The 26122-nt window shown below is 44.6% G+C and overlaps 1 long non-coding RNA gene across 1 annotated transcript in view; it reads right to left on the bottom strand.

Moving 5' to 3' along the window:
• The window catches only part of LOC134734595 (uncharacterized), a 320879-nt gene extending 295277 nt beyond the window's left edge, over positions 1 to 25602 (bottom strand). The window contains exon 1 of the long non-coding RNA XR_010117730.1: positions 25110 to 25602. This is a non-coding gene — a long non-coding RNA (uncharacterized lncRNA). The remainder of the gene's footprint in view (positions 1 to 25109) is intronic.
• Between the last annotated feature and the right edge of the window lie 520 nt (positions 25603 to 26122).

The raw sequence follows: 26122 nt of genomic DNA, 5'->3' as shown, positions 1-26122 counted from the left end.
GCAAAGGGCATGAACAGACACTTCTCAAAAGAAGACATAACATATATGTGGCCAAAATCATATGAAAAAAACTCAACATCACTGATCATTAGAGAAATGCAAATCAAAACCATGAGATACCATCTCACACCAGTCAGAATGGCTACTTTTAAAAAATCAAAAAATAATGGATGTTGGCAAAGGAATGCTTACACACTGTTGGTGGGAATGTAAATTAGTTCAACCATTGTGGGAGACAGTGTGCCGATTCCTCAATGACCCAAAGACAGAAATAACATTTGACCCAGCAATCCCATTAATGGGTATATACTCCAAAGGAATATAAATCATTCTATTATAAAGACACACACATGCTTATGTTCATTGCAGCACTATTCACAATAGCAAAGACATGGAATCAGTATAAATGCCCATCAATGACAGACTGGATAAAGAAAATATGGTACATATACACCATGGAATACTATGCAGCCATAAAAAAGAATGAGATTATGTCCTTTTCAGGGACAGAGCTGGAGCTAGAGGCCATTATCCTTAGCAAACTAACACAGGAACAGAAAACCAAATACCAAGTGTTCTCACTTACAAGTGGAAGCTAAATGCTGAGAACACATGACACATAGAGGGGAAGAACAAACACTGGGGCCTATCGAAGGGTGGGAGTCAGAGGAGGGACAGGATCACGAGAAATAACTAATGGGTACTAGGCCTAATACCTGGGTGAGAAAATAATCTGCACAACCAACCCCCATGACACACATTTACCTATGTAACAAACCTGCACATATACCCCGAACTTAAAAGTTAAAAAATAGAATGTCTTCCTCCCTCACTTCAATCATATTGCTGCCCATTTGTCACCTCCAGAGAAACACATTCCCTGACCACCCCATCGAAACCTAATATCTGTGTACTGTCTGCCTCTCCCACTATACTGTAAACTCCTTGAGAGCAGGGCCTTGGTCTTATTCATGGATGTGTATCCAGTGCCTAGAAGGGCCTATCGCACCGCAGGTGCTCATTAAATATTTGCCAAATGAACGAAATGAATTACCTCATACATCCCCCACAATAACCCTTTCTTGTGTTAATTTCTACAAAAGAGTCTCACGAGGATGAGTCTCATGAAGTCTCAAGAGTCTCATGAGGGAAGATTCATCACCAATGGCATGTTCAATAGACAAGTCATAGAGGCAAGGAAGAGGCGGGAACTCACCCTGACAGTACCTGCCCTGCCAGGCGCCATCATGTACATTATTTCATTTAATCTCTACAGGAAAGCTGTGAGGCACAATTATTTCCCCCAAATTTCAAAGCTCAAAGGGCTACATAACATCAGAATTCGTTGGTTGTAAGCAACAGGAGTGATGTTTACTAACGTAGGCAAAGAGGGAATTCTCAACAGGAGGAATGAGGTCATTCATGAGATTGAAGGAAAAACTTCAAAAAAGATGGAGAGCAGAGCAGCTGCAGAGACCCAGGGCCGAGGTGCCAATGGTTCCCGCTGGTATTTGACCTGGTGTCTCTCTGTTCAAGATTCAGATTCCTTCCCGAGGGAGAGTCTGATTGGCAGAGCTTGGATCATGTGACTCCCTTTAGCCAGGAGAGGTGAGGAGAACTTGATTGACAGGCTTACAAGCACCGCACAGGATGGGAGATGGGGCTGCCCAAGGGAAATGGAGATGCTATTAGCAGACAAATGAGGACAGGACAAAACAAGAGCAGGTCACTTCCAGGGCTCACAGATCACGGATCCAATGCCCTGCTTGTGCAGAAGCTCAGAAGGGCAAGCGCTCAGCCCACAGTCACACAGGGCAGACACAGGTCCAACACATAGGCCTCCTGGCCCCAGACTTGTGTGAACGTCAAATCTCACCAGAAGTGGGTATCCAGATCCTTTTACTTCAAACAAGCCCACAAGGAACAACTCTTTCTCTCGTCATGCTTGGAGGTCTTAGCACCACTCTGAACTTTCTTCCACAGTCTCTGAATCCAGGCTCTAAAATACACCCACTCAAAGGCTCTTCTAAACTTCTTTAACTGCTGCGCTGATGGCCACTGGGTCTCAAGTGAGAACTAGCATTGCCGACTTCAGGAAGTGACTGTCATAACTAATTTATTTTCATGTCTGTTGTGAAGCCCTCCTGGGGTGATATAATCCACAGATACAAGCCTGCTTCACCTCTACTAGAAGGGTTTTAAAAATGAAATTAGACATGTTTTTGAGGCAAAATCTCTCACAGTTAACTCCCTGGTTTGGCACAAATTCTCTTAGCATTCGTGACCAAAGGAGACTCCTCCAAACCATTTCCTGTCATCTCCTCTGAGCTGTCAACTTTGATTATTCCTTTCCTGGTACTGTGCCTTGTCTTATACTAAAGGAATAATAAATACCTCCTTTCCCTTTTCTAAATCTAGGACTACCCCGGCACTTTCTATTTCCTACTTTACACAAAACTTTTCAGAAGAAGCGCAAAGGCAATGGCAGCAGTTGCAATAATAAATCACCAGGGAATGAGACCGAGGCTGTTTCTAGGCAGTGACCCAGGAACTGGCTTGTTTGTCCAACATGTGGTGAGCCTATTATGCGCCAGGCCTTCCCCTGTTCTTCCCTCACTGGGCCGTTGGCAGTCAGTGTCTTCAGCCATCAGTCAACCAGAACTGCTCTCTGTGGTCCGCCATGGAAGTCCCCTTTCAGCCCTCATTCCCATTCACTTCTTAGCAATGTTTCTTCACCTTGTTCTTCTGTGTCCTCCTCACCAGAGCACAAGCTGCCTGAGGGGGGACTTTTGTTTTGATTACCACTGACATATCTGCCTCAGAATCCAGAATAGTGCCTGGCACATAGTAGGCACTCAATAAATAGCTGTCGTATGAACAGGCGGATGAACCAATGAACCAATAAATGAACGGATCCCTCGTTTCCTTGGAACTCCCTAAATCCCCACACACCAGTATCTCTGGATTCTAGCACAGTGCCTGACACATAGTCAGTGCTTTAAAAATGTGTGATATGTTTGAATTAAATTCTCCTCCCCCTTCTCACTTTGCTGCTTCCCCTCCTTCCTCAGGAATTTCTTTGTCCCTCCTCCTCCTTGGCCCCTTATTAAGTGACTACAGTCCTTGGGGTTTTGTCCTTGTTCCTCTGCAATTCCCACTCTGCAGAAAATGCTCTGTGAGTGATCTCATCCACTCCCACACTTTCAGCTTCCATCCCCACACCGATGCATGAAGCTGAAAGTAGAAAAAAAAAAAAAACTAAACTAAAAACTGAAATTGTTGAGTTGGAAATCCTTAGGCACCTCAAAGCTTGGCAGGTTGAAGGTGTGGCAGAATAATGGATTGAAAATTTAATTTACATTTTGTTTTCCCTGATGTAAGAGAGTCAGAGAAATGATGTGTATTTTATTCTCTGTAATTTTTCCTCGCCAATTCTAAGAAAGTACCCAGGACATCTTGCCTCGGGGACGGTGGTGTTGGCTAGACTGAGGGCGAAATTAGCCTGAAGCCTGGCACTTGCCTTTGAAAACAAACTCAGCAAGATAATTCTGGGTCAGAGTTTCTCAACCTCAGCACTGTTGGCATTTTGAGATGGATAATTTTTTGTTGTGAGGCCATCCTGTGCATAGGATGCCTAGCATCATCCCTGGCCTCCATCTACTAGATGCTAGGAGCACCCTTCCCGCAAGTGGTAACAACAAACAATCTCCCGGCAATGCCAAACATCCCCTAGGGATGGGGCACAGTGGAGCACGGGGTGGGTGGGTGGGTTACAGGGAGGTGGGAGTGTCAATGCGGGGGGCGGGGAGTTATCCCTGGCTGAAAAACACTGTGCTAGATTGATCACCCACAAAAGGAGAGAACAGGGGCCCGATGGGAACTGCCAACCTTGGGAATTGGACAGCTTCCCCTACACTGGGAATGGGGGACCCATGAGATTCCAGGTACCACAGTTGGTTCCTCCTTGCTATGTGCTAGGCCACAACCAAAACACAGGTTTCCTTTCCCAGCATCCTCCTGGCTTAGCATGGTCTCTAGTCCTTCCAAGATGGCAGCAGTGTGTAGAGGGAAGGCAGTCTTGGAGCTCTCAGAGGCATTTGGGGTGCTGCCTTCCTGGTCCCCCCCGCCCCCGTCCCGAATGCCTGCTTGCAGGCTTCTGCCAGGTTCCCTGGCTGGGTCCCTGGGCCCATGATTTCTAGCCTCCGTCTCCACCCCAGGGCTGCTCTTGGCTGCCCCCTTGCCGACAGGAGCCCCTACTGCAGCAAGACACATCAAATCTGTGGGAAGTTTGCTCCTTTGTTAGGATAACGTTTGACAAACTGCTTAAAGCATCCCCCAAATCTCCTCAATGTCTTTAGTCCTCTGAGGCTGAATCTTCCAGCAAAGATGACATCCTTTTTAGATCTCTGCTCCCTCCTTGTCAGAAAGTTGTACTCTATGGGCCAGGTACCGTGGCTCATGCCTGTAATCCCAACACCTTAGAAGGACAAGGTGAGGGGATCACTTGATCCCAAAGTTTGAGACCAGCCTGGACAACATAGTGGAGCCCCGTTTCTACAAAAATAAATAAATTAGCCAGGCGTAATGGTGCACTCCTGTAGTCCCAGCTACTCGGGAGACTGAGGCAGGAGGATGGCTTGAGCCCAGGAGGTTGAAGTTACAGTGGCCGGTGATTGCACCACTGCACTCCAGCCTGGGTGACAGAGAGAGACTCTGTCTCAAAAAAAAAAAAAAAAAAAAAAAAAAAAAAAAAAAAAAAAAAAAAAAAGCTGTATTCTACATAGCACCAAAGAATGAACACTGCCCAGTGAATGATCATTTCAACCCCACCTCCTCCAAATTGTCCTGCACTTTACAGAAGCTCCTGCTTCACTGAGTCCTTATAAGCGAGTGACATTGTGCAAATACACTGGACTTCCCATTGGTTCCTCCCCAACAGCCACTGGCAAGTGGCCAGGCCCCAGAGATCCAGATGTGTCCTCTCCATCTGCTAAGTCCTGCCAGACATATGAAGGATGCTTTCTATTTATCCTTTTCTGCCAGGAGTGTCTGGTAATCTCACTCCTTCTAAACAACCCTGGACATCCCTGCATTTCTGCCAAGCTCTCTAAGGCATTCCAAACTCAGGGCATGCTGTCTCCATCACTGTTGGTTTGTTTGGTGTCCTGTAATGCACGCACATTCTCATCTTCCCAAATGTCTTATGTGCAACCATAGATGGAATTACATATGGACTCTTGGACTTGGGAATAATGCCATGAATTAACATTCTCTCCTAAAATGAATCAATATTTTCCCCTAAAATATTTGTTTATAGAGAGATCTTTCTAAAATGCTCTCTCAAAAAGTCCTGTAACTCTCTTCCAGGGATTCCTTTTTTCACAGCCCATTCATGAAGAGAAAACACCTTTCTCCTTGCTTGAGATTTCCCTATCAATTTCTCTGTACAGTCCTCAAGTTCTGGGACCACCAAAGTCCAATGGGTTCTTCTACCTCGGAGACTGCCAGCTGAGGCGTGTCAGAGGTCATCCTCCTGCATCCCAGCTTCTATGCTGTGGTAAGTACCAGCAAAAGGCCTGTGTTGGTTGAGTGATGGCCTATCTCTCTCTGCTCATTGCTAATTGGGGTGCACAGATAATGTATGCGGTGACTGGCAAGATGCTGCCGCCTGTCTGTGACCCATGAAGGAAGGCTAACCCCGGACAGAGGGGAGACCTGGTCCCACTGCATGGCTCAGTTTGTCCAGAGGTGCTGCGGTAATGCCTCACCATAGCAGGTCCGCAACCTCTCAACCCTACCACCCACCCTGGGAAGTTTCAAGCTCCCACAACATACCCGAGGCAGGGTCATTCTCTGCACCTGGGCTGCCGACATCAGGCCCCATCAGAATTTGTAAAGGAACATGGGCCAGGTAGTGGGCATAGAATGGCTGAAACAACAGTGATTTCTGTGTTCAAGATGCTTCTTCCTTCATTTGCCTAGACCTCTTTGTCTGAGGTTTCACTGGCCTCAGAGAGAAGGCCTGGGATTACAGGATGGTATCTTCCGTGGGAGGGCCTTGGATCACAGGCAGGTTTGAACCTATAATTTCTTGGGCCTGTCTTGCTCTGGCCTTGGGCAGAGAACCATCCCCATTACTCATACATTGTGCCCCAATCCCACCCACTGGGAGGCCCTGGGACCTGGCTGGGAATCAGGAGCCCCACCTACCCCTCCCACCGATGGGTAGAACATGCAAGCTGTTGTGCCACTCTGAGCTCAGTCCTGGCCTGTGTTCAGGGCTCTGGGCCAAGCCTCCAGGGGTTCAGTAAGCTGCAGACTCCCTCGGGGCCCTGGGAGTAGAGCGCTGTCCTGGGCCTCTGCCTGGTTACTCCTTTCACCTCCATGGCTTTGGCTTCACTTACATCACCCTGAACCTCGTTCTGAAAAATCTTTTACAGTAGGAAGGAACCCAGCCAGGGGACCTCTCTGGCCAGGGGCCAAACTCCGAATCAAAGCATTCAGAAGACTCTGCTGGTCACATCCAACCTGCTTCCCCTCTGGCCTGTGGACAATGACTCCTGCAGATCAAACCCACAAGGGAGTGTATTTCTCAGCCTTGGACTGGCCTTGTTCAGGTTTTCTCCTCTCTCCCTACACCCTCCACTCCCCCCAGCCCACCCCCAACACAGAGGTTCTACCTGCCCAGGGCGGGCACTACACAGATGGACTAATTAGGACTGGAACCCATGGGTCTGAAAATCGTCAACTCTCTATACTGATTAATGGGTTAGTGTCAACCTGGAGAAGATTTTAAAGACTGCCGTCAATGTCTGTTTTTAATGTCCTAAACCAGCATACACTTTCATTGGAGGCAGCATCTGTGCCGGGTGCTGTGTATAGCACATTCACAGACTCCATCTCTCTGCGGCCTGAATAAAGACATCCAGGACAGACAGAGCAGGAGGCCAGGAGGGGCAGCAAGGAGGCCAGGAGCTAGAATCGGGACATGAGAAGACCTCACTGGCTGGAACAATTGGACAAAATCGAATGTCCTGGGGACCCAGAGCAAATCCTGGACTTCTGGCAACCCAGTGAACAGAGCTGATACAAAAGGGCCTCCCACCTCCCACAGCCACATAGATATGAAGATTGCAGACACATAGTTGAGATTAAAAGAAACAGCTGGGATCCCCAGGAATCTGGTAGAGACCCCAAATCCAAAGCTGTAAGCAGAAACAGAGAGTATGGTGGTCCCAGGTGTCTTGGACCTAGTGACTTGGGGGGCCTGGGATTTTAATAATCCCAGGGGCTGCACTGTGGCCTTCTGCCTGCACAAGGTGAGAGCATCAAGGGTCAAGAAAAACTATTTCCATCAGTTCAAGGAAGCATCAGATTTCTAGGCCCATGGATGGAAATAAATTGTAAGTCATCTGCAAAAAATCAGAATCCTAGGTGACTCTTCTGTGTAGGTCTGAATTTATATTCCCTAGGTGGTGGAGGAGCCCCAGGCTGCCCCCCGCCCCCACATACACAACCAGAATGATCGGAAACATAAAAGACATTCCACAATCCATGAAACAATCTGAATATCCACTAACAGGAGAACTAATACATTACAGTATCCGCATACAACATTTAGAATGCATGATATATAGCTATATGTATCAACATGGATAAATTTCTTTAAAAAACACAATTTTGAGTAAAAGGAAGCAAATTGAAAAGAAGTAAAAAGGATGATCCTTGTTCTTATTTTTCTACATGAATTTTACAATTTCCTTGCCCAGTTCCCCATTCTCCTTCTCGCCCCCCAAAAAGAGCTATTGGTATTTTTATAAGGATAACGTTAAGCTTAAAAAGTAACTTGGGCCAGGCGCAGTGGATCATGCCTGTAATCCCAGCACTTAGGGAGGTAGAGGTGGAAGGATCACTTAAGCCCAGGAGTTTGAGACCAGCCTGGGCAACATAGCAAGACCCTGTTTTCCACAAGAAGAAAAAACAAAAAGTAAAAAAGAAAAAAATTAACTTAGAAAAAACATTAACTTGGGGGAAAATGAAATGGTTATGGGGTTAAATTTTCCAATTCAAGAATATAGCAGACTGTCATTTGTTCAAGATTCTTTTAATAGCCTTCCAAGTGGTTAAAGGTAGATTTTTTGTTAAGTTTTGCTTTGTTTTGTTTTTCATATATGCCTTGGACATTTCTTGTTAAATTTATTCCTAGGTGTTTTATCTTTTTGTTAATTTTGTAGATAAGTTTGTTTCTTCCATTATATCCCATTATATTCATATATATATATATATAAACAACTGGTCATTTGTATGAATATAATGAAGGATATAATGGAAGAAACAAACTTATCTACAAAATTAAAGGATATAATGGAGGATATAAGTTCATTTCCTCCATTACATTCATATAAACAACTGGCTGTTTATATATATATGAAAGTTAATGATTTCTTTATATTCATCTTGTATCCTACTACCTTTCTGAATTTTCCTATTTTTGACAGTAGTTCCAAAGTATATCTTCCAAGGTTTTTCAGATATACAATTATATCATCTGAGAATTATAACTTTATTTCCTCCTTTATAATTTTTATACTTCTAATTTCTTCCTCTTATTTAATTTCATTGGTTTCTTCCTCTAGTACAATATTAAATAATAGTTCTGAAAGTGGGAATTCTTCTCTTGTTCCTGACTTTAGCAGGAAATCTTCCAGCATTTCCCCATTATTTATGATGCTGATTTTTTAGTTGAGATTTTTTCATCTTAAGGAAATATCCATTTATTCCTATTTTATTGAGTTTTTTAAAAACAAAAAACCAGTGGTTCCATTTCATAGATCAATCATTTTAATATAACAAATAATTTAAATTGGCTTCTTAATGTTAAACTATCCTTGCATTCCTAGAATAAATTCCACTTAAGTATGATTTATTATACTTTTAAGTGCTATTAATTTTGTTGCTAATGCCTTATTTTGGATTTTAAAATTAATATTCATAAGTGAAATGAGTCTGGCATTTCCTTTTGCGTTCAATCTTCACTGGGATTTGTCTCCAATGTATTGCTTGATGCATTAAAATAATTTGGATTTTTTCTCTTCAATGTTCTAGAGCTGAATCATTAATATTGGAATACTGGAATTATTTGTTCTTTAATGCAGAAAAAAATTATTTGTAAAACCATTTGGCCTGGTGCCTTTTGGAAGATAGCTCTTTGACAACTTTCCCATGAATATCAGTACATTTAAAATGCTTTATGTTTTCTGGAATCATTTTGGTAAATTATATTTTAGATAATTTAATAGTCATTCTAATTCAAATTTGTTTTTGTAGAGTTGAACGGTTTTCATGATTAATTTTGTCTCTTTGTTAATTCTTCTTTATTATTTCTATTTTGTGTATATTTGCCTTCTGATTTTTTTTATTAGGAAAAGAAACTAATCTATTTTATTGTCTTTTAAAATATTTTTTGAATTTTATTTATTCTATCCTTATTCCATTTTCTGTGTTTTCTAATTCATTACTTTATTCTTGGTACTTTATTCACTTTTTCCTCTTCTTCTTTTAGGCTCATTTTGTGATTTTTTTTTTTAACTTTCCAGGTTGGATGTTTTGTTCTCATACTTGTTTATTGAATTTAAGGCTAAATATTTAAAACTATGCATTTTTTCTCTGGCATTTCTAGCTTTTTCCCACTACTTCTCCACCATACCCCCATGCAGCAGGGGCTTTTTGTTATCTGATTTTATTGTTATTTTCTACCTAATTGAATTATGATCTGAAAATAATCTCTACTATATTTTTTGAGGGCAGAACTTATTGAGGGAAAAACTGCTACAGTTTTCCTTTAAGTGCCCATGGAAAATCTCTCTATATAACTCTCTGTGATATGTATATATATGTGTGTATATACATATATATATATGTGTGTGCATATATGACATGTACATCATACCTTGCTGATTATATTATTTAGATTATAATTTATTTATATTTACTTTTAATCCACTTAATCTGTCAAAAAGAAAAAAGTAAGATCTTCTACTATTAGTATGTTTCTCTTTCTCCTTGCATTTCCCATAAGTTTTGTTGTTTTTCATGTAGATTCTACTTTATTTGGTACATAGATAGTTCATAACCATTATATCTTCATTAAAGTTAAGTACATGTAACGTATGTATAATATTATAAATATATACACAAACATACATGATTGGAATTTGAAAGTTCTCTTCTTTGTCTCATTTAATGATTTTTTTTTTTCACTGGCATTTCCAGCTTATTCCCACTACTTCTCCATGACACCCTCAAGCAGCAGGGGCTTTTTGTTCTCCGATTCCCCCTTTGTTTCATGTGAAGGTGGCAGTCCCAGCACCTAGGCCTTACCATTTCTATTACCCTAGTTTCCGATGGCTGCCAAAACAAAACACTACAAAGTGGGTGTCTGAAAACAACAGAAAACTAGTGGTTGCAGTTTTGGAGCTTAGAAGTCTGAAGTCAAGGTGTCAGCAAGGCCATGCTCTCTCTGATGACTCTGGAGGTTAATCCCTCCTTGCTCTTCCAGCTTCTGATGTTTGCCAGTGATCCTTGGCATTCCTTGGCTTCTAGATGCATCACTCCAGTCACATGGCTGCCTTCTCCTTGTGTTTCTCTTCACATCATCTTCTCTCGAAGCATGTCTGTTTCCAATGTACTGTGGGTTAGGACTTCACCATATCCTTTTTTAGGAGACACAATTCAACCCACAGCACCACCCCTGAGTCTGCTGGGGCAAGATGATAGAATGGTTACCAGAATCTGGAGAGAGGATAGCGCTGTGGAAAGGGCTTCCCTAGAAAGCAGTGGCTTCTGTAAAGGGATTCAGGCCAAGCAGGTGACCAAATAGAGAAGGAGCAGGGGAATAAATAAGCCTACATCACTTTCTTCCTCCTCTAGTTTCTCCCAACATGTCACATTGGGAAGCAGAGGACAGAGGGTAGTCCAATGAGGCAATTCACATGGGTCAGCTTCCCCAAGGCACAGGTCAGTCTGGAGCAGGATGGACGGAGGATATGAAGGGCAAACAGAAGTTCTCCAACATACCCACAATTTCCAAGTGCTCTGGGGCGACTTTTTTCTGATGCATGTTCTTTATGTGTTAGTAAGTGATCTTTTGCTCTTTTTCATAGAACATCCTTGTATTGATGACATGTCAGTTCCTTTGTATTACTCATTGGGAAATTAGTTCGGTTTCCTGAAAGAATCTTTCTCCCTGGGGAAAGAGGGTCAATAAACAGGTAGGTTCAAACAATGTTCCAGTGGTTGTTTTCACGACACAAATATTATTCTTTTTTTTTTGAGACGGAGTCTCGTTCTGTCACCCAGGCTGGAGTGTAGTGGCATATCTCAGCTCGCTGCAAGCTCTGCCTCCTGAGTTGACGCCATTCTCCTGCCTCAGCCTCCCGAGTAGCTGGGACCACAGGCACCAGCCACCACGCCTGGCTAATTTTTTTGTATTTTTAGTAGAGACGGGGTTTCACCGTGTTAGCCAGGATATTCTCAACGTGTTAGCCAGGATGTCCTCAATCTCCTGACCTCATGATCCGCCCGCCTTGGCCTCCCAAAGTGCTGGTATTACAGGGGTGAGCTGCCGCGCCCAGCAAATATTCTTATTCTCTACTGCCACAGAGTCAGACTGCTTCCTGCAAATATGGCTGTCTGTGTGATTCTTCCTGTAGCCGCATCTCCTTTGCTTCTTTGAACATGCTAGATCCAGAGAAACTATTTCCACCTCAGCTCACTCCCTTTCCTACACTCATGGTTATAAACAAGAGATCTGCACATTGCTTTTGTAACTTTGTGACATTTGCCCTCATAAAATGAATTTTTTTCAAAGACTTTTGAGATCTCCCAGCAATGAATCCTCTCGTTGCTAAGACTTCTCTGTTCAGTTTTTGTGTCCTCTCTTCATTCATTGAAATGCTGCTTGGTCTCAGCGGATTTGGCAGCCCTTTCACATAAATTAGAGTCTGGTGATTAAAACTGCCCTCTAGCTTCAATAAAAAGTGAAATTTACAGACATTTATTTTTCTCCTTGTTGCTTTTCAATGCTTTCCTGGAGGAAAAGGAGACAATGTTGCTTTATACAGCCACATAAATGAAGTCTTTTCCAATTGTTAAATAATCATGATCGATTCAAATTGCTCTTAAAAGATTATTAGACCAAATCAAATATATCTGTGAGACACATTTAGCCCATGGTATGGGGCTTCTTCATTAAGGCATAGTGGTCAGTCACAAAGCTTTGGAGACGGCCAATCCAGTAGAGTGGATTGAAAGGTGCACCACCCCCAAAAAGATATGTTCACGGGACATCTGTGAATGCGACTTCATTTGGAAGAAGGGTCTTTGCAGATGTAGTTAAGGATCTAGAGATGAGATCATCTTGGATTATTCAAGTGGGCCCTAAATCCAGTGGCAAGTGTCCTTCAAAGAAGACTCTTCAAAGAAGAGGAGAATACAGGCACACAGAGGAGAAAGCAACACGAAGACAGAGCACACGTGGGAGTGACACATCTATAGGACGAGAAATGTTGTCAGTCACTGGAAGCCAGAGAAGGCAAGAAGCCGATACTCCCCTAGATTCTCCAGAAGGAACCAACCCTGCTGACACCTTGATCCCAGAGCTCTGGTTTCCAGAACTATGAAGGAACACACTTCTGTTGTTTGAAGCCACCCAGTTTGTGGTCATTTGTTGCAGCAGTTGCAGGAAACTAACACACCCAGTTTCCACCCTGCCTTCGCCACGTTCAAGCTATGTGACCTTGAGCAAGTCTCAAGATGCAGAGGAAGGTGGCGGCTGGAAGAGCACGACTGAATTCAAATCTCTGCAGGGTTATGATGGGACAGCAGGAGTGCCTGTGTCATGTGTGGCCACAGAGGACAGGGCTAAAACCAGGGTGCCAGTTTGTGCTTCAGGTAAGGGGAAGACTTTCTAAAAGTCTGAACAATGCAGACATGGAAAGGTGCTCAGCTTTGAGTGACTGCAAAGACACTGTCACTCGAGATGAGCACAGAGAGATGAGACCCACCTGCAAGGTGAATATTAAGAGGACAAGTTCAATTAGCCGGATGTGGTCGCGGGAGCCTGTAACCCCAGCTACTCGGGAGGCTGAGGCAGGAGAATTGCTTAAACCCAGGAGGCCGAGGATGCAGTGAGCCAAGATTGTGCCACTGCACTCCAGCCTGGGCGACACAGCAAGATCCCGTCTCAAAAAAAAAAAAAAAAAAAAAAAAAGAAAGAAAGAAAGAAAAGAAAAGAATAAAAAGAAAGAGGACAAGTACAGGGTCAGAAAGACCTAGGTTATCATCTTGGCCCTGCTGCATGACTTTTGACAAATGATTTAAAGTTCCTGGGCCTCAGATATCTCATCTATAGTATGGGGTCGGCAGCACCCAGAGTTATCATCAGGATTACAAGGAAAAGAGTACTTCACTACGTGCCAGGTGCCATGCTAAGTACCCTTTACATGCACTTACCCATTTAATGATGAATGTTCCGTAAATGGTGCCTTTTAATTTGGTGGTAGAGTTTTTTCATGTCATTGTAGACTGTTCTTGACCAGAAAGTGGACTAAACATAGGGAATCCACAAACCCCACACAAGTTGATATGTATGTGTGCTTTTCTGCAGCGTGGATCCACAGCGGTCTCCCAAGTCTCAAAGGGAGCAGTGACCCTGAAAACCACAAAATGTTGCTGCAGAGGAAATTGGATTCTGTGGCCCAAGAGATTCCTTCCAACATAGAACTGAATGACATGGACAGATGCTGCTATAGCCCAATGTGTGTCCAGGACAAAATGAGTCTGGGTGTCCTGTGGGGGCACAGGGATACCTCCCACTACATACTCCTCTCTGTTCCCTCCTGCCTGTGAGCTGCAGGCAAATTGCAGTGGGGGAAGCAGCAAGAGAAGAAAAAAGCAATGTGCAATTTTGATGCGCAAGGGGCAATTTCTACAGACAATTCTTGGTGACCATAAACGCCCACCACCTCCGGCAGCTCCACCCGAAACCCAAGGAGCAACATTTTCCATTCTCGCCTCTGAGATAATAAGTTAGAGAGAAGCTTCATATTTCAAATGAAAACTATTTTCCAACTAGAGGAAGAGTGGAAACTTTTCAGGCAAATTTCATATGCAGTAACACAATTTCCTCCTGTTCCACTTCTTTTTTCACCTAATACATGATAAATATTCAAGATCTCCTTGAGGGAGCATGAGCGGAGAGCGGGGAGGTGTAATCGTCATGGCTGCTCCGTGGTGGCAGGCAGCAGGGCGGACCAAGGTCCCTCTCTCTCAGGGCCTGCCTGGTACCAGCCTGAGCTCCTGGCTCCCTACCCTGCCCCCAGAAGAGCCCTCACTCCACCTGGCTGATGAGAATGAGCCCTGGCGCGGGCTTGAGGGAATACTTGAAATTTTTATTATCTTTTTTTTTTTTTTTTTTGAGATGGAGTCTTGCTCTGTTGCCCAGGCTGGAGTGCAGCGGCACAATCTGGGCTCACTGCAACCTCCGCTTCCCGGGTTCAAGCAATTCTCCTGCCTCAGCCTCCCGAGTAGCTGGGATTACAGATGCGACACCATGCCCAGTGAATTTTTTGTATTTTTAGTAGAGATGGGGTTTCACCATGCTGGCCAGGCTGGTCTTGAACTCCTGACCTCATGATCCACCCGCCTCGGCCTCCCAAAGTGCTGGGATTACAGGCATGAGCCACCGTGCCCGGCTGAAAATTATTTATTACCTTAATGGCTATGAACAATGTTCACTGGGAAAATGCCTTGAAGAGGTACTTGGGATAGACGATGAGACCTAACACAGAGGGATTTGGGGGGGCGGGTCCCCAGGTCAGGGGACAGGGATAAGGGGACACAAGAGAGGCAACACTCACCAATGGTATCTGTGGGCTCCAACCACATGGTAGAAGGTTGATGATAAATAAATGGTGGCCTGTGGTTGGGAGCACAGAGGGCATCCCTCTTTTAAGACATAACTATAGCCAGCTTCTCTCTACTGGGCACTTGCCACGTGCTCAGCAGTCAACTAACGCTTTACGTGCACCACCACATTTAATCCTCATAGCACTGCTGTGAGGTAGGAACTATCGTTATTCCCATTTTACAAAGAAACCAGAGTTCAGGGAGCTTTATATAAATTGCCTGAGATCACACTGCTAACAAAGTAAAACGCAAAATACCACTACACATCCTATAGAATGGTACAATTAGAAAGACTCACCATATCAAGTGTTGGTAAGAACTAGAGCATCTGGAAGTCTCATATACATGGCAGAACCACTTTGGAAAACTGGCAGTTTCTAATAAATTTAAACACATACTTACCCTATTACCCAGAATTCCACTCCTAGGTATTTACCAAAGAGAAATGAGTGTATGTATGTCCACAAAAAGTGTGCTAGATGCTCATAGCCGCTTTACTCATAAGAACCCCAAACTAGAAAACTCCAAACAACTCCATCAACAGGCAAGTGGATAAATGCCCTGGGTGCATACACATAAGGGAAAATTGCTTAGAAATAAAAAGGAGCAAACCAGTCATACTTGCAGCATGAATGCATCTCAAAATCAACACACTGAACAAAAGAAGCCAGACGCAAAATGAGTACCATGTATTTCCAATGGCAAGAAGCAGACTCCTGGTTGCCCCAGGCTGGGGTGGGCAGGGACCACTTGCAAAGGGCAATGAGGGTGGTGGAAATGTTCTATGTCTTAATAGTGGTGGTAGTTACATAGGTGGAGACATCTGTCAAAACCCATCTAATGAACACTCAAAATGGTTAAATTTATAACATAAATTATACCTCGGTAAGGCCGTCTTTACAAAAATCTGAAGTCCTTACACCATGGCCTGTATGATCCAACATCCCTCCTGCGTCCACCTCTCCCTCCACTCTCCCCTTTGGCCCTGTATTCTGGCCACACCAGCCTCCTTGCTGTTCATCAAATTGTCCAGGTACATCTCCCTCTCTAGGGCTTTGTCTGTGCTGTCCCCACCGCCTGCAACGCTCTCCCCACAATGTCCACGTGACTCACTCTCTCACCTCTTGCAGATCTCTGTTCAAAAGTTACCCAGCAGTGTGGTGTTCCCTGACCCCAGCCCCCGCATAAAATAACACCCACTGCATACTTCCCTGGTCCTTTACCCTGCTTTCTTCACTATAGCACTTATCACATCCTGTCATATTATACTTGTATTCGTTTACTGTCTGTCTCCCTCTCTAGAGTAAGCCCCATGAGAGCTGGAACTCTGTTTCACCGGGCAGTGCTACTTTGAGGTCTAGAACAATCCGGGGCATGTAGTAGACCCTCAATCATTCCTCATTGAATGAATGAATGAATGAATGAAGCCCTTTCTATCCTGCTTTCCTGCCCATTTCCCCACTGATCTTCCCTTAAAAAAAAAGAAAAATCATTTAATATCAAAAAGATCTTTCAGAGATAGCCCCACTCTAACACAAAACAGCCTTTTCTTCTGAAAATAATAATAATAGAATATTTTACTTCTCAGCTTCTATCATTTGCATTTGGGGATTTCACCAATACTCAGTAATACTCCAAGAACACGGAGTGGATATTTGTCCTACGTCTGTGTAGCTGAAGGACATCTAAAACAAAGAACCATTTTTTCCAAGGTGACTTCTGTCTTTAACACCAGAGACTGGTAGGAACTTAAATCTGCTAGCAACTTAAAAAAAAAATGCACAGTGTCTCTACAATACTTTTGTTCTGCCTCACTGATCACCCTTCTACATGTATATTTATTTATTTACATAATCAGGATTATACAGCATAAAGACATACTGTTCTGTAACCCGTTTTTCTCATTTAGCAATATAGAATAAGTATTTTCCCATGTCATTAAAAATTCTTGCAAAATATAATTATTAATGGCTAAGGAATGTTATATCATCTAGATGTACCATAGTTTATTTAAGCACTCTCTTACTGTGCAAGATTTTGGTTGCTTCCTTTTAAAAAAAAATTTCAATTATAAATAATGAATGTCATTGCATATAAATTTTTGCCTGAATTTCTGAGTATTTCCTAGAGATGGAATCCTAGCTGCAAAGGATATGGGTGGTTTTTCTGTTAAGGTTTTTAATAAGAAGTCCCAACTTGTATTTTAAGTTTGAATACATAGTTCCACTTCTGTTTTCCAGAAGAGAGACACCCATTTAAATGACTAACAACAGGATATGAGAGCACTGTCAGGTTTGACCCTTTCAAGCACGGGGCATTACCATTTCTTAAATCTTGTCTTCTATTTCTTTGATTATTAGCAAAGTGGAATGCCTTTTCACATGTTTATTTGTATTTCATCTTCTGTGAATTATGTTATTCTCCCGTTTCGTAATTGAAGTGTTAGTATTTATCTTAGTGAATTGTCAGAGCTCTCAGTGAATAATAAGGACATTAACAAAGAATCTTTGTTTCTTTGTTTGCTTGACTTTAATTGTGTTTATGTTGTTTCTCGAATATACATATTTTTAACTCTCTTTGTTGTTAATGTTGCTTTGTTTAGGAAGTCCTTTCTCATCCCAGAATGGGGTTAGAACCCTGCTGACTATAAGGCATAGGTCTGTTGCATAAATTCTCTCCTGCTGTCCTCCAACCATGCCATGAAGTAGGCATTATCATCCTCACTTTGTTATTTTTTACTATGTAAAAATTTCAAACATACACAGAAGAAAATATATTGATTCTGGGATTTGCTTCAAGATAATGGGGGGGGGCATGAGGGTAGGGAGAGGACCAATAAGAATGACCATGAGCTGGTGATGATTGTAGTTAATGATGAGTTCATGGGGGTTCTCCTGACTTTTGCAAGATGATGTGACCCGGTTGACACTTCAGGAGGCCAAAAGGGGAGCCATTTCCTGGCCCCTTCCCTATGACAGGCACTGCCCTGGGATCCCTGAATCATCCCACTGAACCCCACCACTAAGGGGAAGGAATCATTGGTCCCATTCTACAGATGAAGACACTGAGATTCAAGGGGATGAATTACTCAAGGTCACGTGATGGATAAGTGCAGAAGCAGGATCTGAACTCAGATCATCTTGACCCAAGTTTTATGTTCCTTCCACTGGACCAGACTATTTCTTTGTAGGCATAAAACTTAATGAAAGAAAAGGTAGACGTCTTTCACAGACCTTGGCTTAACCACACTCCCAGGAGAGGGCTCTGATTAGCAGTTAATCTGATTTTTAAAAAATAAGAAATAGAATTCTTCTTGTTTGGCTGAATTTATGGACCAAGATTCAGGCCTGCTACTGATTCATTTTGTCCATCATAATCTCAGCAATCATTCTGAGCACCAACAGTGCTTGAATTGGTTTAAAATTCAAAACAAAAGGAGAAACAAATTAGAAGAGTTCAATACCACTGATGCAATCAGAGTCCCCCCACCCAAAATGGCCCTCTCACTTTGCATCACAGACATTTGGCCAAGACCTTTCTTGCTAACATAACATTTAATTCACGTCCTAGTGTGCTAGTCAACTACTGCTACAATAATGCTACATAAGAAACAATCCCGGAATCTCCGCGGCCTACAACAGCAAGCACACACTGCTCCCCAATGGTCTGCAGGTTGGTTCTGTAGATCCCTGCCCGCAACCCCCAGGGATGCTCAAATATATAAGAAATTTGCCTATATATTAAAGCCTCATAGGCACACCCAGATTTTGATGAAACCAAAAGTATAACGTGAATTTGTAACCTTATTAACAGTACAGCTGAGGCAGGGATGGGACTGGGGACACAGTTCCCATTCCCCTGGCCATAACTCTTTCTCTGTCTCATTCACTCAGAAACTGTGTTGGAATCTGAGAAAGTGAGAGTGTTATCATGACAGAGAGGTGCTTGAATCTGCTCTGATTTATCTTTTTTTTTTTTTTTTAATAAATCACTCACAGCACTGGTGCTTTATCATTCACCACAAATCACTCATGGTACAATGTCACAGTCCTACCCCCAAGAACGGTGGAATTACATGGCAGCAGGTAAGAAAGGTAAGCCATTTAGTTATTGGGACAGCATATATTAGTTAAGCATCTACTATGAACTAGGCACTGGGGAGACCCTGCCCTCATGAGGCCATATTCCAGTGGGGTCGGCATCAGGGAATAAGCAATAAATGAATTTTTTTTTTTTTTTTTTTTTTTTGAGATGGAGTTTTGCTCTTGTCACCCAGGCTGGAGTGCAATGTTGCAATCTTGGCTCACTGCAACATCCTTCTCCTGGGTTCAAGCAATTCTCCTGCCTCAACCTCCAGAGTAGCTGGGATGACAGGCACCTGCCACCATGGCCAGCTAATTTTTGTATTTTTCGTAGAGAAGGAGTTTCACCATGTTGTCCAGGCTGGTCTTGAACTCCTGACCTCAGGTGATCCTCCCGCCTCGGCCTTGAATGTATTTTTAAAAGGTCATCTGATGATAAATACTCAAGTGATGGATGCCCTAAATACCCTGACTTGATCATTACACATTTTATGCATGTAACAAAATGTTATGTATATCCCATAGATATGTACAAATATAGCATATAAAAAATTTAATAAAAAATTAAAAGGTCATTGGAGTGGATGATAAGTGCAGTAACTGCCAGGGAAATCAAGCGAGGTAGTTGGACAAAGCAGAAGGAGGCACATCAGGGTTGACTTCTGCTGGGAGGCGTAATGGATTGAGTCTTGAATGGCGAGGAGTCAACCACGCACAACTAGAGCAAGTGCATTCTAGGCAAAGGGAACCACATGGACAAAGCCTGAAACAGGAGCAGAAACAGAAAGGAGTCTGGCATGGCTGCAGTAGAATGAAGGAGGGGAGGGGGCAGACCAGTGGGAGAGGCAGAAAAGAACAGCTCACAGAGGGCCTGGAGCAGGGGTTGGGATTTTCCTCTGACATTGGAAGACCCTGGAATGTTTCCACATGGGGGTGGCATGATGGGATAGGATCTCTCTGACTGCCCCCAGTGACCACCCAACACAGCTGGCTCATCTGGCTGACTGCACGAGGTCTCTCCTCATTTTCCACGGCCCTTCCCCTGAACTGCACTTCTGGAGAAAAAGAGGAGGACCCTCCAGAGAAAAGGGGGAGCCCCTGTGGCCCAGGAAAACCAGCAGCTGTGCTTCTTTCCATGTGCAATGGAAGCTACAGTATTTTTCCTTCCAGGCAGCACTTGTAACTTCCCAGAAACCTTCAGCGCATGCAATGGGCTAAACCCACATGGGTGACTCTTCTGGTGACAGCGCCAGGCACTAGGGCTTGCAGTCAGGGAGAAGTAGGAGATACACAGGACCTTCAGCAGCTTGCCTGTGCCGGCTGCCGTTCAGCCAGTGCTAGGCCCCAAGTGGATTCTCCCGGGTCCTGTGGCCCACGAGGTGAAATTCCCTCCAGCATCACCACATCTTACAGCTCCTGAAGAGCTGTACTTACCACAGCCCTCAGCTGTCCCAGGAGGCGACCAGGGCAAGACTGCTTGTCCCCACTCACAAGTGAGGAAACCAAGGCACAGGGAAATGAAGTTTGAGCCAAGAGTCATGGAGGCCTAAAGAACAAGGCCTGGAATTGAACCAGGCACTTCTTGCCACAAACCCAGTGCTTTGCCCTTTCTTAGTTCCTCTGCCACAGTCAGAGGCAACCCCAGGAGAGTCTACCATGGATGAGGCATTGCTCTGAGACCTTTACACATATGAATAGATTTTATCCTCACAAAAATCCTGTGGGGTCGATACTACTATTATCCACATGTTACAGATGAAAAAACAGAGACATTCGATTCCTTGCTCAAGGTCACACAGGGCTAGAAAGTGGCACAGCCAAGATGTGAACCAGTATTTATCACTACGCTATGCTGCACCTTACACTCATCTGTGGAAGGAAGGGAGAGGAGGGGAAGGGAGGGGGACAAAAGTGTATGAACATAGCGTGCTACTTGTATATTTGTGTGTACAGCTGTCCGTGGGTGTACCAGTGTGTATGTACACACTTGGGTGTGTGTGTAGGTCTGTCTTCACATGAGGGTTTTACCGAGTGCTTATCACCTGCTTTTTATTTTTTATGTATCTATGCACACATGAACATCAGGTGTGGTTTTGTTTTTTGTTTGTTTTTTATTTTATTTATTTTTTTGAGACAGAGTCTCATACTGTCACCCGGGCTGGAGTGCAGTGGCGTGATCTGGGCTCACTGCAACCTCCGCCTCTTGGGTTCAAGCGATTCTCCTGCCTCAGCCTCTCGAGTAGCTGGGATTACAGGCATGTGCCACCATGCCCAGTTAGTTTTTTGTATTTTTAGTAGAGACAGGGTTTCGCCATGTTGGCCAGGCTGGTCTTGAACTCCTGACCTCATGATTCACCCTCCTCGGCCTCCCAAAGTGCTGGGATTACAGGTGTGAGTCACCGCGCCCGGCCAGGTGTGGTTTTAGGTGTATCTTCTCATAAGTGCAGGCATGCACACAGGCACTGCCGTGCATATTTATGTACCCATGCATATGGCTGCATCCAAGCATATGAGTGAGTTTGTTAGTGTAACTGTGCCTCCCCACAAGTGCATATGATGAGGGCAGGTATGCTTTTTCAGTGCATGTGTGTGAGTATGTGGGTGCATGTGACCTTGAGCATTCACCTGTGCAGATGGATGTGATTTTGAGGGCAGGTGCACCTACTTATTTATGCCCTGTTGGCTACGGCTGTGCTGGTGCACCCAGGAGTGCACATACTCTTGGGATCTGTTCTGCTTGGCCCAACTCCAGCCAATGCTCCACAAGAAAGACAAGGGGAGCCCTGGGATTAAAAGAGCCTCTTTGCAGGGTCAGAGTTCTGCACCATCATCACCAGAAACTCTGCAGAAAATAGGTTTTGAAAGTGGACAAGAAATTGATATGTCTGTTGTCTAAATCCTGAATTATTTTCCCCCTTGCTTTGGGGTGTTTGGAAGCTGCCTGCAGCACCTTAGAGAGATGCTGTGTGCAACCCATTGCAACCTGCATGTGACTGGGTGCTGTAGGAGAGGGGAAGGTCATTTTCAGATGAGTTCCTCGGAGGATGTGACTGCCAGCAGGCTCAGAAAGTATTGGCTGCTTCCAGTCCTCCCTCAGCACTGGCCCTGCCCAGCCTGCACCTGCCTCTGCCAGCCAGCTTACAGGGAACAAGCATGCAAATAGGGAAAGTGGGGAGGAGCTGCAGAGTGGGGAGTCTGGGGAGAGGAAAGGGAGGACTTGGCCAGGGATGTGGGGCTCTGTTTCAGTGGGCCTTTGGTTTATAACTCCACAGGTCCAGTGCTTGTTCAGCCTCAGCTTGCACAACTCCAGAGATGGGCTACTCACTACCTCTTGAAGTCACTGGTTCCCATTAGCTACTAGGAAGTGGGGTCATTCAGCATTTCACAGCCCGCTGTGTGCCCAGCAAGGCTGCCACCCTCCTGGAGCCCACTGTACGGCAGTGGACAGGCACAGCTACATTTGTTCCATCCCATTATTCTGTCCCAAGTGCTGTCCTCAGCACCTGCACTGCAGAAGTGGACACATCCTTTCCCCTCTAACCAAACATTCCTCTTCCTTTTACAGCTCCTCAAATGCTGGGACATGGAGTTCTGTCTCTACTTCCCTCATTCTATCCTTGCCCTGCCCCACTCACCACCTCCTCCCCAGCCCCCCTGCTTCCCAAGGGAGGCCCCTGGAGGCTGAGGCATGCACTTCCCAGTCTTGGCAAGGCTATGGGGTCCAAGCATTTCTCAGACCCCAGGGCGCAGATGCTGAGACGAGAGGAAGGAAAGGAAACCCTAGGTACTTTCTTGGCATAAGACAAGGTCTCTTGGAGGCTGAGCCTCTCTTACTCAGGAAGGCCCTGGAGTATTGGCCAGAGACAAAGCATGAAGTTCTCTGACAATACCAGTAGGAAGGCCACATTTTACACCAATAAAAGGACTGTATCTCTGGCCAAAACAGTGATGGTGGGAGATCGAGAGAAAAAACAGAAGAGTCATAGGGAGAGAGAGACAGAGACAGATACAGAAACAGAGACTAGCAGAAATAAAGACAAGGAAAAATGTGCACAGAACAGAGACAGACAGAAAGATATAGAGTCAAAGAGAGAATCACAGCAACAGAGTCTCAGAGAGACAAGGATGAGAGGCTCAGAGATGGGAACAGATAAAGATGGTCCTAGAGACAGGGAGAGATGCTCATCAATGGAGATATCAGCCACAGAAGCAGGAAGACGGGCCCAAGACCCAGAAATCTAGAGACACAGAGGAACGCCCACGGACCTCCCAGACTTCCTGTTTTCTCTCTTGACTAATTTTTTTAAAAAGCAAAAGAAATAAAATGGTTTGATTTGAAGTCACTTCCAATAAAGATCCATGTGCAACAAAGGATAAGCATGAAAGGGAAAAGGCAAATCTACACTGCTGGGGAAGAAGGAAAAAAAATAATTATACCGAAGACCTAGCTGTGGTTACTTTAGTGGCCTGCAATGAACTACCTGATTTTCATGCCTCTTGTACACCCATGAACTTGATTCTGGGCTGGCCGGGTAATCTGCTTTTACCAGTAGAATGTGCTGGATGTGACACTGTGCCAATTCTGAGCCTAGGCCTTAAGAAGTCCTGGCAGTTCCTGGGAGTGTGTGTGTGTGTGTGTGTACGCGTGTGCATGCAGCTGGGCACACACGCTCTGGGGAAAACCAACCACTGTCTAAGATGTTGACTGTACTGAGGCCATCTTGCTTATGTGAAGATGCCTAAGCTAATCGCCTTGAGAGATCATGTGGGGAACAAGAAACTCAGCCAACAGTGAGAACCAAGGCCGCAGATATACACCCTAAATCAAACTGTGCCACAGCCCTCAGCTGCACACACAGAGAGCAAATGTCAACACTCCCCACCAAGCCCTGCCCAAATGCAGAATCATGAGCAATAACAGAATTGTTGTATTTTAAGTCATTACATTTTGAGATAGTTTGTTACATGGAAATAGATTGCTGAAATACCAGGTTACTACAGTAGCAGTAATTAAGTCTAGCATATTCCATAATTTCCTTTGGCTGATGGATTATGTGGGAGACTCAGAGCATCTCTTTCCCCTGAAGAATAAAGGTGATACTCAGCTCCTTAATTGTAAAATCAGCAAAAGTCCATCATCGGCAAACTGGAAAGAATATGGTAATTCACAGACTCACCTGCTGTGGAATAGCGATGCTGCTGCTGCTAATGATCAGTAACTGACTAACGATGGGTAAAGAGGATCGGCGCTACATTTTTTATTAGCACTTACCACATGCCAGTTTATCCCATTTTATAGAAGAGAAGACAGAGGCACAGAGATGTGAAATGACCACCCAAGGTCTCACAGCCAGTCCTTGTCAGGGCCAGGATTTGAGCCCAGAACCCACATTAGGGTTGTTAGCATCCAAAGAAATCAAGCCGAACAAACGAATCCCTACCCAGGAACTACAAATTTAGGGACCACCTCTGCATCTCAAAGGCCCTGAGGCCAATATGCTCACCAGACATTCCTGGGAAGTGGGCAGTGGGGAGGACGAGCCAGTGCTCTCGCCTTCTCTCAGGGTGGGCTGGCTCTAGGGTGGGGTCTGTTTTTATCTAGAGCCCTGGGCAGACGAGCACCCAGGGAAGGCTCCCCACCAGGCCCACCCCACCGTGGCCCCGTGCACTCGTCTAGCAGGGCAGCAGCCCATGCCTGCAGACTGTCTTGAGGCCTGGAGGAATCGCTTGACTCTGAAATTGTTTCCAGGAATACTTTTGCTCCTGTTATTAGACTGCCTTCCCTGACACCCCCTCCCCCCAGCACTTTTTTTTTTTTTTTTACACTAAACTTTCTCTGAATTCACCTGATTTTTCCCATCTCCTTTACATTCTTTATGGCAATGGAGAAATAATCACCGCTTCTCCGGCAGGGTGATGGGAGTGTGCAATATTAACTGTAAATCAGGCAGAAATTGGTGGAAGGGGAAGGGTTTGATGAGGTGCAGAGACATTATATCATTTTAAAGTACTTTTCTGGTCTCCAGTAATCCCCATGTAAATGAAAAGGAGGCGACGTACCTCTCTCTCCCAGGCTGCCTTGAGGAATGCAGAGAAAATACTCCTGGAAAGCTGACCCGGGGCAGAAGAAGGTTGGCTGGGGCTGACAGGGGAGGCAGAAATGCCCAAGACGGTGCCCCCAGCCCCTCCACACCAGGGCTGTACTCACGCTGGGACCGGAATCATGCTGGCCATGCTGCGCCTTCGTGAAAGATGAGGACCCGAGGCTGTGGACGGGGAGACGTTGGTGCTATTCACCGACAGGGGGCAGGGCTGCATCAAACCATCTGCATCTTGTAGCCCAGTGGTCTCAACCCGAGTGGTACTGCCCCCAGGGGAGCGTCTGGAATGTGTGGGGCCTCAGGGGCCTTTGTCCATTGTCAGATGTCTTGGAGGCACTGCAGAACTTGGTAGAAGCGTAACGTCCTGTAATGCGCAGAACACTCCACATAACGAAGAACTGCCCCTCCTAAAATGCTAGTAGCTTCCCCTCCGTGCCATGCTCACACAAAGAACATCATTTTCCTGAAGAATGACCACCTATGGAGACTTATAACTGCAGGGCCCATCGCCAGGGAAGGTTCATCGTCTCCCTGACCTCCCAGGTTCCTTTAAACTTAAGTCAGTTCATCTAGGCCTGCTGGCTGCCGCTTCAGCTGAATTCAGCTACCTGCATTTCATCCAATCTCAGGTGTTATTGATTGTAAAGGAAAGCACTGTTTTACAGACTACTAAAAAAGGAAAAAATGCTGCAACTCAATGCCTTCTCATTGGTTAGATTTTTTTTTTTTTACCTTATACTTATTGAAAGTGTTCTTTCATAATTATTTAATCATTGTATATCATGGAATGTTACAAGTGCGGTAAGTTAGCTACAGTATTCCTAACCTTCCTATTCAGGGTCCAATCTTACGAATCACTTTTCAACCCAAAGTCACCAATGTCCATGTTTTTCCACATGGAATTGAGACAGGATAGTTCCCTTGACCCCCTTCGTGGGCCAGAACTGGAGTGGCTCATTTCACTCAGCCCGC

Source organism: Symphalangus syndactylus, chromosome 12 (genome assembly GCF_028878055.3).
Source record: "Symphalangus syndactylus isolate Jambi chromosome 12, NHGRI_mSymSyn1-v2.1_pri, whole genome shotgun sequence".
Classification (NCBI taxonomy): Eukaryota; Metazoa; Chordata; class Mammalia; order Primates; family Hylobatidae; genus Symphalangus; species Symphalangus syndactylus.
The sequence above is the reverse complement of the archived record's forward strand: the minus strand, read 5'-3'. Positions and strand labels throughout refer to the sequence as shown.